The following is an 11,556-nucleotide window of genomic DNA, read 5'->3' as shown; positions in this document are numbered from 1 at the left end:
TCTCCTTAGGACACTAAGATGGGGGAGAGGAGAAACCACTATTCTTTCCAATGACATAAAAAAAATGATATCATTTCTACTTGAGCACTACTGAGCTTGTCTAAATCTGGGCATTGGTCACAGAGTCTGGAAGGGGGATGTGGTTATTGTGGAATTAGTCTCTGAGGACCAAATGCTTTCCCACATTTCACTAGTCCCTATGTCTAACCTTGTGTGTGAGCTGAATAATATTATTTATTAAGTAATGAGGACTTTTTCACTCATTCTTTGGAAATCCAGACATTTACTCAGAGATCTCATATTCTGATTAGAGGATACATAACAAAATCACATAGACTTTATTATCAAGATAATTCAAGCTATATAAAACTTTTCCCTGATAACTCCAGATAACTGAGGCAATATGATTTAAAATATTCCTTCAGTCTTATGAATCTTCTGCTAGTCTACACTTCACTTGGAAAACATCAATGCATCCATGGGGAGGGCGAGATTGTCACCTCTGCTTCTTCAATCTCAGCTGCTGCTCTTTGCTAACATGATCCAAGAAGAAGCCTGCCAATGAGTTGGGAATCCACATTTCCTGTTTGGATTTGTGTTCTGAAGGCTGTGGTCACCAGGAAAAAAAAAATCAGTCACTAATTGTTCCAGTTACTATAGTTGCATCATAAAATTAACCCCAAACTGACTCAAATCAATCATTTTATTATCCTCACAAAATTTAGACAAGAAAGAGCAGAAATGGCTTGTCCCTGATCCATAACGTCTAGGAGTACCTGGGAAAACCAAGAGGTTGGGGATATGTTGAAGGCTAAGAACTGAAGTGATCTCATACGTACGGCACATGGGTTGAGAAACTGGGGCTGCAGCCAAGAGCACTGACGTATGTGGCTTCTTTATATGATTTGGGTTCTTCCCAGTATGGTTGCTTCAGGGTAGTTAGAGTATTTACTTGGTAACTCAGGTCTCCATTCAAAGCTATTTAAGTGAAAAGATGAGAAACTGCATTGCCTTTATGACCTAGTCTTATAAGTCACATAGCATCATTTCACCATATTTTATCTGGCAAGTAGGCAGGAGCCCACCCAAAATCATTTAAAACTGCCAGGGTCATCTAAAGATAGTAGTAAATGTCAAAGACATTTTTTTCCGTGTATTCATATGCATAAAATAAGCTTTTCTTTGTAATATTTCTTGTAGAAGTTGCTACATATGTCTTTTCAAGACATCAAGAGAAGCTAGACTAAAACTACTTTTCAGGTTATATTAGCTTATGACAAAACTACTATTTGAAAATTTTAAAATTTATGCAATGGTTTTACTCTAAACCAAGAAAGTCTAGCCTACCTGTTTTGACTGAACAGCAAGTTGTTGACTGAATTACACACCAAGTTCACTGAATTATTACACAAAGTTCACTGATTCATTTTGTATTTTCACAGTTGAGCAAAAGGCTTTCTTTTTTTCAATCCGTATTTTCTGTCATGCTTGAAACTTACTTCTTCTAAAACCAAAGGAAATTACATGTGTTTACAGCCAAACATTTTTGAAAATCCCCAAGACTAGCCAGTTATTACTCAATTCAACATATTCTTCTACTTGGACATATCAATCAAAATTAGTTAACTGCTCAAAAAATAAAATAAATAAATAAAAGACAAAAGTAAAAGTTTACATATTAAAATGTCTACTCACTATTTATGTATCATTTAATATTATATTAATTTATAACCAAGTCTCAATAAGCAAATTACAGCATACAAGAGTACTTCCAAAAGTTTGGGAAAAATGGAGTTAAAAGACAATACAAATATTTTCATGAACTTTTTTAAGATCCCCTCATATACACATCTGTGAGAAAATCATAGCAAGCTTTCCTTGAGTTCCTGTGTTACTGGATCTACATGGAGATAACATACTAATCTTAATGGATATCACAATCCTGGAGGTTCCACTATTTCTTAAGGCTCAGTGTAACCTCATGCCACAGAATGGTTAGATTAGATTTCAGAGATTTTTTTCCAGAAATGCCACACTGATAAACATCTGAAATTTCAACACAGCTGTTCTGAGTGATTTCCTTATTGCTATAATCACATTGAGAAATAAAAATTAAAGTAAAATATTTGGAACACATTTTCTCTCCCATTTAATAGCCTATTTGAGTATGTGTGAAGTTGGGATGAGTCAAGGGAAGTGGAAGAGGAGTCTTTTTTTTAATTATTGCCACTACATGTTTTTGTGCTTTCATGGAGGGCTTTCTGATCTTTGTCTTTAATTTTCTTTGGAGTCTGATGATTGGCATATCCTCATGTGTGTCTTAGAAGAGAATTTATTTTGAAAGCCTAAGTAGCTTTGCCTACTTGAAGAAAACAAATAGTTGAAGTAATTATTCAGGTTATTCAGACCCCGATTTACCTTCATCTTCATTTTTAAAATGTCAGGTATTTTATTCCACTTTAGCAGCATGTTTTACTGATGAACTAATTTAAAGGATAAAAAAGACGGTATTTAAACATTCCAATATCTGCTTTTAAACTAGGCTAACCTACTCTTTCATTCTTTCTTCTACTCCCCTCTAGTATGTTTCTGGTCCCCTAAAAGCCTCTCACTGCTACTACAGAAGACATCTCCTGTTGAGGAAAAGATATCAGCATTATTATCAAAACATAGGAATCTATCTACCAGATAGTGAATGTGATAACTTCCAGAGAACCTTCCTTAACTATAACACAGCAATAAAACTAGTGCTTACTCCATAGGGTATTAATAAAATCAAATAACACAGTATGTTTCACACACTTTGTAAACAGAAAGGGGTCATAAAGTGTACATTAATTTAAAGTCCCAGGCTTAAAAATGACTGGTATACAGAAAATGTGAGTTTATTAATAAGGCTACTGCAGGTGGCATTCATACCGGAAAGCTAGAATAAGTGATGAAGCATTTTCCCATGCATTTGTTCATTAACTCGATATGCCATGAGAAAGAATAACAAGGGGAGTTTAGATTAGGTTGGGGAGCAAGCTGAGATTTGAAGGATGATAAATGTTAATATGCTGATAATATGGGGAAGAGCATGTGTGAATAATCTTAGCCTCAAAAAAACATGGTGCATTTAATAGACTCAAAGAAGACCCACATAGCTGGAGGAAAATGAGCAAGGCGAAGAAAGATTCAAAATGAGGCTGGAAGACAGGGCAAGGTATAGGCCACTCAGGGTCCGGTAACCGGAGTTGGAAAGACTTGGAAAATCTTTAAAGGCTCCAGGATGAAAATTGATGTGACAGTATGTACACATGTAAAAGATCACTTTGGATGCTGTGCGGGGAATTGATTGGACAGGGAAGCCTACTGCAGCAGTCAGAAGAGGGGAGAGATAGCCTTGCACTGCGGTGGTAGGAATGAAATGGTAAGACGTGAGCTGACTGCAGAAACAGGTTAGACAGCACTGATGACATGGACTTGATGATGGATTAGATGCATGAGGGTACGTCAACAAGTTCATGGAAACTAGAATTGAAAGACAATACAAATCTTTCAACACACTTTTTGAAGTACCCTTGTATGAGGGTAAGCATGAGTAAAATAGCGAGGATCAGTCCTAGTCTCCTAGATGAAGCAATGGGTATGTATAGTAATATTTTGTGAGATGAGGAAGCCTGGAAGTGGATCATATCCTGGATGGGAAATCAACAGTTTACTATGTTAGCTTTAGCATAATAATAATGGAAACAATAGTTAACATGCATTAAACATATCTTAAATGGTATCTGGCATTGTACCATATGCACATGATTTAGGTACTAAAATTACCTCCATTTTTCAGATGAGGAAACAGAGGTTCAGATGAGGTAAGCAAGATACCCAAAGTCACACACCTGTAATTGATGAACCTGGATCTGAAGCTAGGCAGTCTGGCTTGCGTCACCACGTGTAACACCGCACTCTCTAACTCTCAGTTTAACAACTCTAGTGGAGGTTACTGTAATGCAGGTTAGCATGTGGAGCCTAGATTTTAATTTTGGTTCTTATACATGCTGCAGTGTGACCTTGATCCAGGCACTTTTCAGTCTTAAGTCTCTATGTTTTCACCTTTGAGATGAAGAAAATTACAATTACAGGGTTGCTATTAGGATTAAGTGAGACAAAACATGTAGCTGGCTTATTTCTCTCCACAAGAAATAATTAATTAATATGCCATAAATATAATATGTACATGTAACAGACTTGTTGGTGCCCTACTCAGATACGTGAATTTCTTTTACAAGCTGATAAGGACATATACTTACAGCCTTCCATGAAGGGTTACCCATGGCTTTGATTAAAGAAGGATGAGGGTTACAAGCCCTCATCTGGGGCAGCCAGGGCATGATGACTGGTACAGGGGTATAAAAGTCACACCTACTTGCTCTGAGGCAGTGTCACAAACTCTGCAATGCCATGTACACTCCAGAGTTTCCTGCAGGGTCACCTGAAATCTTTGCTTAGCTTTTCCCTGTTCCTTATTTTTCTTCATTTACTCTCTTATAAGTTTCTCTGGCAAACACTCCTGTAATAAATCACCTACATAGGAAACATTGTCACAGGCTCTGCTTCTGGGGAAACCAACCAAAGATAATGCCTCTGAAGCATGGACAAAAGTGTCTGGGGAGATTTGGGGGAAATCAGCAGATAATACATTTTAAAGCTACAAGGATAGATAAGATAGGCTAAGGAAGTATGTGAGAAGAGGGAAAGAATATACCAAGACTAAACTTTGAATTCTCCCTAAAGGTAGAGGTTGGGAAGAGAAAATGGACAAGGTAAAGAACACTGAGAAGGAAAGTCCAGCAAATTAAGAAGCAAGTCAGGTAAGCAGGTATCATAGAACACACATGTAAAAAGGACAATCTAGAAGTAAGCAACTGGTCATGCAGAACCCCAGACTTACAGAGAATGCTAAGGTGTACCAAGAGTCCAAAGAGATGACTTTGCAAGTAGAGGCTGGCCTGCCACAACTCATAGGTGCTGAAAGTAGACAGTGATCAGAACAAAACAGTTTATTACTCACAGCACAGCACACTGCAGTAGAAGCTTCAGCATGGTAGTGCCACGTCACCTGCCCCCAAATCCTATGGGGAGATTCAATGTGCCCAGAAAACAGCTACACATGCAGTAGGTTGTACCCCGGGTGAGGAATGCAGGGCCAAGGGCTCAGCACCTTTTGTATCAAGCAGTAAACAAGCCAGCAGATACATGTTAGTCATGCTGGGGTCACCCTGACTTATTAAATTGCTTCCATGGATAGCTACAGAAATGGCTCGGGGCAGGAGGAAAATTTGATCTTACAGTTTGGCAGACTCAGCAAAGATGTGTGGGGACAATGGTGGCCCCTAGCAGATAGACTGTCCCTACTGGATCAGCTATACTAGACTCAGCGATGACAAGTAAAGTAGAAGCACCTCTCAGTGATTTATAACAAACACTAATAACTAGCTGGAGTCCCCTGCCTAGGAACTAAAATTGAAAAGATGGTAGGCTTAGCTAATTTAATAGTAACAAATATGAATCATCAAATCAACAAATGCTAAATGTCCTTTTTTTAACTTTATAATATTTTTGCTCTTAAAGTAAAGGTAACATTCGTACCTTCCTCCTGTTCTGGGCCCAAAATGTGTTACAATAATTTTCTTCCTTAAACACCTCAGGTATTAGAATGATTTTTGGCTTTAAAGTTAAGGTATGTAAAATACAGACAATGCTGAGAGCTAACAGAAGTGTCCAAGCCCAGCAAGCATTTCAATGGCAGATGTGAAACTAGATCACATCTATCTTTAAATAGCTACCATCACGCAGGCCACTCTTCCCTACAAGGGAATCTTTAGTTGACTCATGGGGATTGTCTTCAAGTCATGTCAGCATTGCTCAAGCTTTAAAGCTCTTTTCAACTTTGAGCTGGAAAATAGCTCATACAAGAAACCCTTGATTTTACTATTTGGGACACCCTCTCTTCAGAGTGTGCTCGCAGAGGCTCTGGCTCCAGAGGTGGGAATTAAGGGACCTCATTAGATGAAGTCCACATCACAGAAGGTATTTAGAAAATGATTAGGAGGAATTAGCAATAGACTGTACCCTGTCCTTTTTTTCTCATTCCTCACCCCCTATTTTTTCTCTGGCAATTTCTCTTGTTTCCCTACACTGCTCCTGCCTTGTGTTTCTCTCCCGATCACAGTGTTCCATCCTCTCTGTGATTTCCCTGATGATGCAGGCATGGCTCAGAGGAAATTGCTGAAAAATCCAATCCTCCCTTCATTTCATGAATTCAATCTCTTCACCAGCACAGAGATTTTTGTAAAAAAAAAATAAGATGCTTCCTAGAGTGCTTTATGAGACAATTAAATATCAGCTTGTCTTTCCGAATCCACCTTCTGTTAGAGGCAAAATAAAAGAGTCTGTCCACAGTCACAGAGACATAATATGCATGTGGAGATGGCAAAGGAAGGACAAGATCCTGACAAGCTCAGATCCAGACGTGGATGTCCATTGAAACGAAGAGCTTTTACGGTGTTTCAGGAAGGGGAGAAATGAAGCATGAAGTTGGTAACCTGCTCCTTGGTCCCAAGCAATCAGTGGCTGTTGACATCAACAGCTGTGAGAGGAGTCGGAAGCCAGAGGTTGCCAGGGAGAAATAGCACCTAGTTATAGAAGTATGTCACTGGGGGTGATGTGATCATAAACAAGATTGCAACAAGAGCAGAAGAGTGTTCTCTCTGCAAGGGGTTGTAAGGCTGAGAGAGAGAAGCATTATGCCTAATAGTTTGTTAATGGTAAAGTAATAAAATATTAGCTCTGATTTTTCACCAAACCATGAACTCCTCCAAGGTATAAGGGTGAATCTTCCTCGTTGTACTGTTCCTTGCAAGTATCATCACATAGATGACCCCAAATAAATGTATGTGGAAAGAAATAACGAACCTTTTCTTATTCTGGGATTCTTTGTGTAGGGCAGTTAACAGTCAGAAAAGAGTTGGCTTTGCTGCCTGGTTATATTAAATTGTATTGTATTTTAATATCCATTCCTTCTAGCCTCATAGTCTTTGAATGTACATTGAAATGTATGTAGAAATCAGAAAAGGTAACTCTGTGTGTGTGTGTGTGTGTGTGTGTGTGTGTGTGTGTGTGTGTGTGTGTGTGTGAGAGAGAGAGAGAGAGAGAGAGAGAGAGAGAGAGAGGGAGAGAGAGAAATGATGGATATTTAGGAGGAGTCTTTTTGGAAAAGAAAAGTGCAAACAAGGGCTAGGAAGGGTTGTAACATGTGGCTAGATGCAGGATTTGCATAGGAGGGAGACATTTTTTTACCAGAATTGTAGGGCAGATGGAGAAATGGGGAAGTATGGGTGGTTGCTGGCTAGAAAAGATATTAAAGCTTGAATAAGGCAAGTCTCCACAAAAAGAGCTGTTGGAGTTTGTTCTGGCCCCTCTGCAGGTGGTTTTATACTGCAGGTAGGATATGTATTTGTCTCTAAAAGGAGAGAACAGGGATGTAGTCACCTAGAAAAAAGTAGTTCAGTCTTCAATTGTACCTGCTGCTCATAACCTCCACATATTTTCAGTGAAGTGAGTAAAATAATGTTGTGTCTCTTGTGACTTCATTTATTTTAATGGTCATCAAGGGGCAATGTTTTGCACCCAAGCCAGAACAGGGGACAAATGTAAAAGAAGGTGGCCTAAAGATTGTAGCTTCAAAAGAATCATGGGAAGACACACACTTGCTAAATTTTAAAAATTGAGGGTTTGAGCAAGATTATCTGATGACCGAGGACAAGAAAATTCTCTCATAATATCTGGGTAACACATGTACACAACATCTCCCCTGTCTTAGCTATGTAATATCCAGTCGATTTGCCCACCCTTAATATCCTAAATAAAATATAATAGTAAATATAGTTTGTAGATTAATATTCAAGATTATTTCTTAAATGTGTTTTGAAGCTTTTTTGTTATTACTAATTCATACACGGAACCGCAGTCTTTATGATGTAGAAAATTCTGAAAATATTTTTATGGATAACCTGACCTTGGCCCCATGCTTCTTTCATTCGTTGACTTTAACCAGAATAACCATTCTGATTTTAAAACAAAAATGTTTCATTAGAAGATCTGGTTGGTTATGTTGACACATCAATGCTTTCTAATTTATCTTTGTTTAGAAAGCTGAATTTTAAGTTCTAATAGTTGAAAAATGCTTTAATAACAAGTGGGATATCCTGTAAGTAGTTTATTCACCGTGCCTAATAATTTTCACTATTTTTATGCAAGTTACAGAGAGACAAAGAGAAACACCCTGCAGGCATCAGAAACAAATAAGACTTAAGTTTTAACTATTGAAAAAAATACAAAACAAAACAAAACAAAAACCCTGTATGCCAATGGAATATAGTAATGAAAGAAGTATTACCCTCTCCAGCCTCCCTCAATGCCATAATTGTATTCTAATGGTCACAGGCATTTAAATTACCTACAGTTTGGAAACATTAGTACTTAGCACCAAATACTTGATTTTTAAAACTTTTGGATTTCATCCTGGCTTTTTAAATGAAATTCCACAGATAGATGTTTCTACTCATTGAAGTTCAAGGGGGACAGTTTGTTTCTTCATGAAATAAGAGTCTACGGAGGGGAAGCTATGATAAAATGGAAGGAATACCAAACTAAGAATCGAAAGGTCAATGTTCTTCTGCTACTGAAATGTTCAATGATCTTGGACAATATAGTCCGCTTATTTTTAATCTTTTATATCTTTTCAATCTTTTATGACTTTGGCTTCCTAATAGCATTATATCTGAACAAAGTTTTCTGGAGCTAATAGAACAAAAAAGAGAAGGAGGTAGGGAAATCATGGAACAAAATAATTTCTAAAGTTTCTTCTATCTCTGAAATGACATCAAACTGTAGTAACACACAAAGTCCTTGATAATGTGAAAAGTGATGTTATCCAGAGCACTTATGAAACTAACATAAATATTATTATTTTACACCGTAATATGAAAAAGCTTCATTTACGCTGAAGATTTATTTCCAGCAATCTAACAGTGATAAGAGAGAGAAGGTGGACACAAATGTGGACCGATTTGTACGTCTGCTGGTGAGAGCATGCTGGTAATTCCCGGCTAAGGGCTTCTCTTTTTTACTGTAGTTGGAGGTAGCTGACTTTGTGCAACAACTTCTCTGGGCCTCAGTTTCCCCTTTTGCTCACAAGGTAATATGGAAAAACACATTTGAAAGAGGCTAACACCCACTGTAGTGCTCAATAACAGTGTATTTCCATGGGAGAACGGAAAAGAATTGCTTTCTTCAGATTTGAGCTGGTATAGCAGTAGAATAGAAAAGGTTATCCTGGCAGTCTCTGTAGAAGGACCAAGTATTTGAGGGTGAATAGAGTTATCAAAATAAGAAACAAGGATTCTCACAGAAGCATGAGAACGCATACGTACGGGGAATGGCAAAGTGTTTGCTATAGCTAGATGGTGGGTTTTCAGGGGAGAAAGTAAGAGGAAGAGCACTGACCAGATGACTTTTTCCATAATTCACAGTAGAGTTTCAGCCTTGTCTTGTAGACTTGCACCATCCAGCACAGTGGCCACCAGCCACGTGTGATTATTGAGCACTTGGAGTGTGGCTAGTGTGACTGAGAATATTTTTTTATTTTATTTCAGTTTAATTAACTTAAATTTTAAAGTTGAAATGCTGTAAATTTTATTAAACACAACTTGATGTTGTGTCAGGACTCCGTTTTACTTTAAATGCTGAAAATTTAGCATTCTAATTGGTGCAAAGTGTAAAATACACATCAGATATTGAAGACTTCATACAAAAATGTGAAATATTAATGATTTTTAAAGAGATTACATGCTGGCATAATAATGTTTTGCGTATATTGGATTTAATAAAATATATAATTAAAATGAATTTTACCTCATTCTTTTTGTTTTTTTTTAATATGGCTGTTAGAAACTTTAAAATTATATATGCAGCTCTCATTGTTTTTCTATTGGATGACACTGCTGTAGATAATTAAAAGACCTTTTATTCAAGAGAGATATATTTTCAGATTTCTATTTTCCAGAGAATCTTTTGCATTAATATGGAGAATAGATTCAACATTTATGATACAGAAGCAAAACAACCACTTATGAGGCAGTTGTAATTGTTCAGGTGAGAAAAAATAAGGATCTGGACAAAACAAGAAAGAATGAATTTTCAAAAATATATAAATACAACAATACAGCCTGGTGATTAAGTAGGCTAAACAAAGATCCAGTCATATAAGACCAGACCAGAGTTTCTTCAAGGTGGGGATAATAGAGTCTATAGAATGCTACAGAAAACATTACCAAAACTGTTGGCCTGCTGCTATAACTGCCCTCATCACTAGCTTTGTTTGTTACCACTTCCCTAAACCATCATAAAAACTTCTTAACTAGTTTCTCAGTCCTCAATTTTCAACTCCTAGGAAGTTCATCAATGGCCTTCCGTCTGTGAACTCCTAAAGTCATATGCAAAAAATTGTGGATATGGGTATTTATGCAATTGTGTGCATTATTAACCTAAGGTTAGGTGCCATAGCTTTTACCGTATTCTAAAAGGAAGCAATGGCACCTCCCCTGAAAGAAAAAAGAGAGAGAGACTAAAATTACTTTTCTAGGATCCATGTAAATTAAGAAATTCTGGTTAAAGAGAGAAAAGACCTTAATACTCAGCCTTGAAGAAGATCCACATTTATATGAGAACAGAGTAAGTAGAAGTAGGCTAATCCCCAAAATGTAAATAAAAAATAATTGGCAGATTTTTATAGGTTTTTAACATGTATTTGAAAAACGTGGAGTGTGTTTGCTAGCTGGAATTCTTCATGGTTTGAGTGAATGGTTCCCATGAAACTATTTTTTAGATCATGCTCTTTCTTGAATATCTAAGATATTGTATCTGCTAGTGTAGCTGTATCTGAAAGTACAATCTCCATTTTTAAATACCATTTCCTGCCCTGAAGCTGGGAAGTGTCCGGCTGGAACATCTGTGAGATAATCAGCCACTACTCACCAGCTATCTCGATGGCCTGGCGTCCTGGGAGTTGGAGCTCGTCATTTCAGAACAATGCAGAGACTGAGCTGTACCCCCATGGGCAACTGAGAACTTAAATGGATTTCATGTGCAGAGGTAGTATCACTTACCATTGAAGACTTGTAACAGGGACAAGCTTCAGACCTGGGAAAATTCAAAATAACAGAACAGATCTAATCATGACAAGAGCCACGGCCTTGTACCTACAGCCCTATAAAACTATGGATCAGTGAGGATTGACATAATAGACTCATCATAATGTATTCATTGAATAATTAGCATAGACCAAAGAAAAGGTAACACAGTTTTATTCAACATGGCTTTTCCTAACATGCTTGCTCAAGCTTAAGAATCCAAAGGAGCTCTCTGCCATCACATAGGTAAACAACAGATTTTTGGTATAGACTGTCTGGCAGTTTACAGAAGGAGCACAGATTTGTAAAAGAGAGAATGAGA

At 37.4% G+C, this 11,556-nt stretch overlaps 1 long non-coding RNA gene across 1 annotated transcript; it reads right to left on the bottom strand.

Annotated features, from left to right (window-relative positions):
• Positions 1–1,363: 1,363 nt before the first annotated feature.
• LOC103591039 lies at positions 1,364–11,244 on the bottom strand. Its single transcript, XR_550528.1, has 3 exons — positions 11,211–11,244; positions 3,882–4,095; positions 1,364–1,504 (listed from the first exon to the last, which is right to left on the bottom strand). It is a non-coding gene; the product is annotated as an uncharacterized LOC103591039 (long non-coding RNA).
• Between the last annotated feature and the right edge of the window lie 312 nt (positions 11,245–11,556).

The sequence above is a fragment of the Galeopterus variegatus genome, unplaced genomic scaffold (assembly GCF_000696425.1).
Source record: "Galeopterus variegatus unplaced genomic scaffold, G_variegatus-3.0.2 Scaffold920, whole genome shotgun sequence".
Classification (NCBI taxonomy): domain Eukaryota; kingdom Metazoa; phylum Chordata; class Mammalia; order Dermoptera; family Cynocephalidae; genus Galeopterus; species Galeopterus variegatus.
Note: the sequence above shows the minus strand (reverse complement) of the source record. Positions and strands in the feature narration are given on the sequence as shown.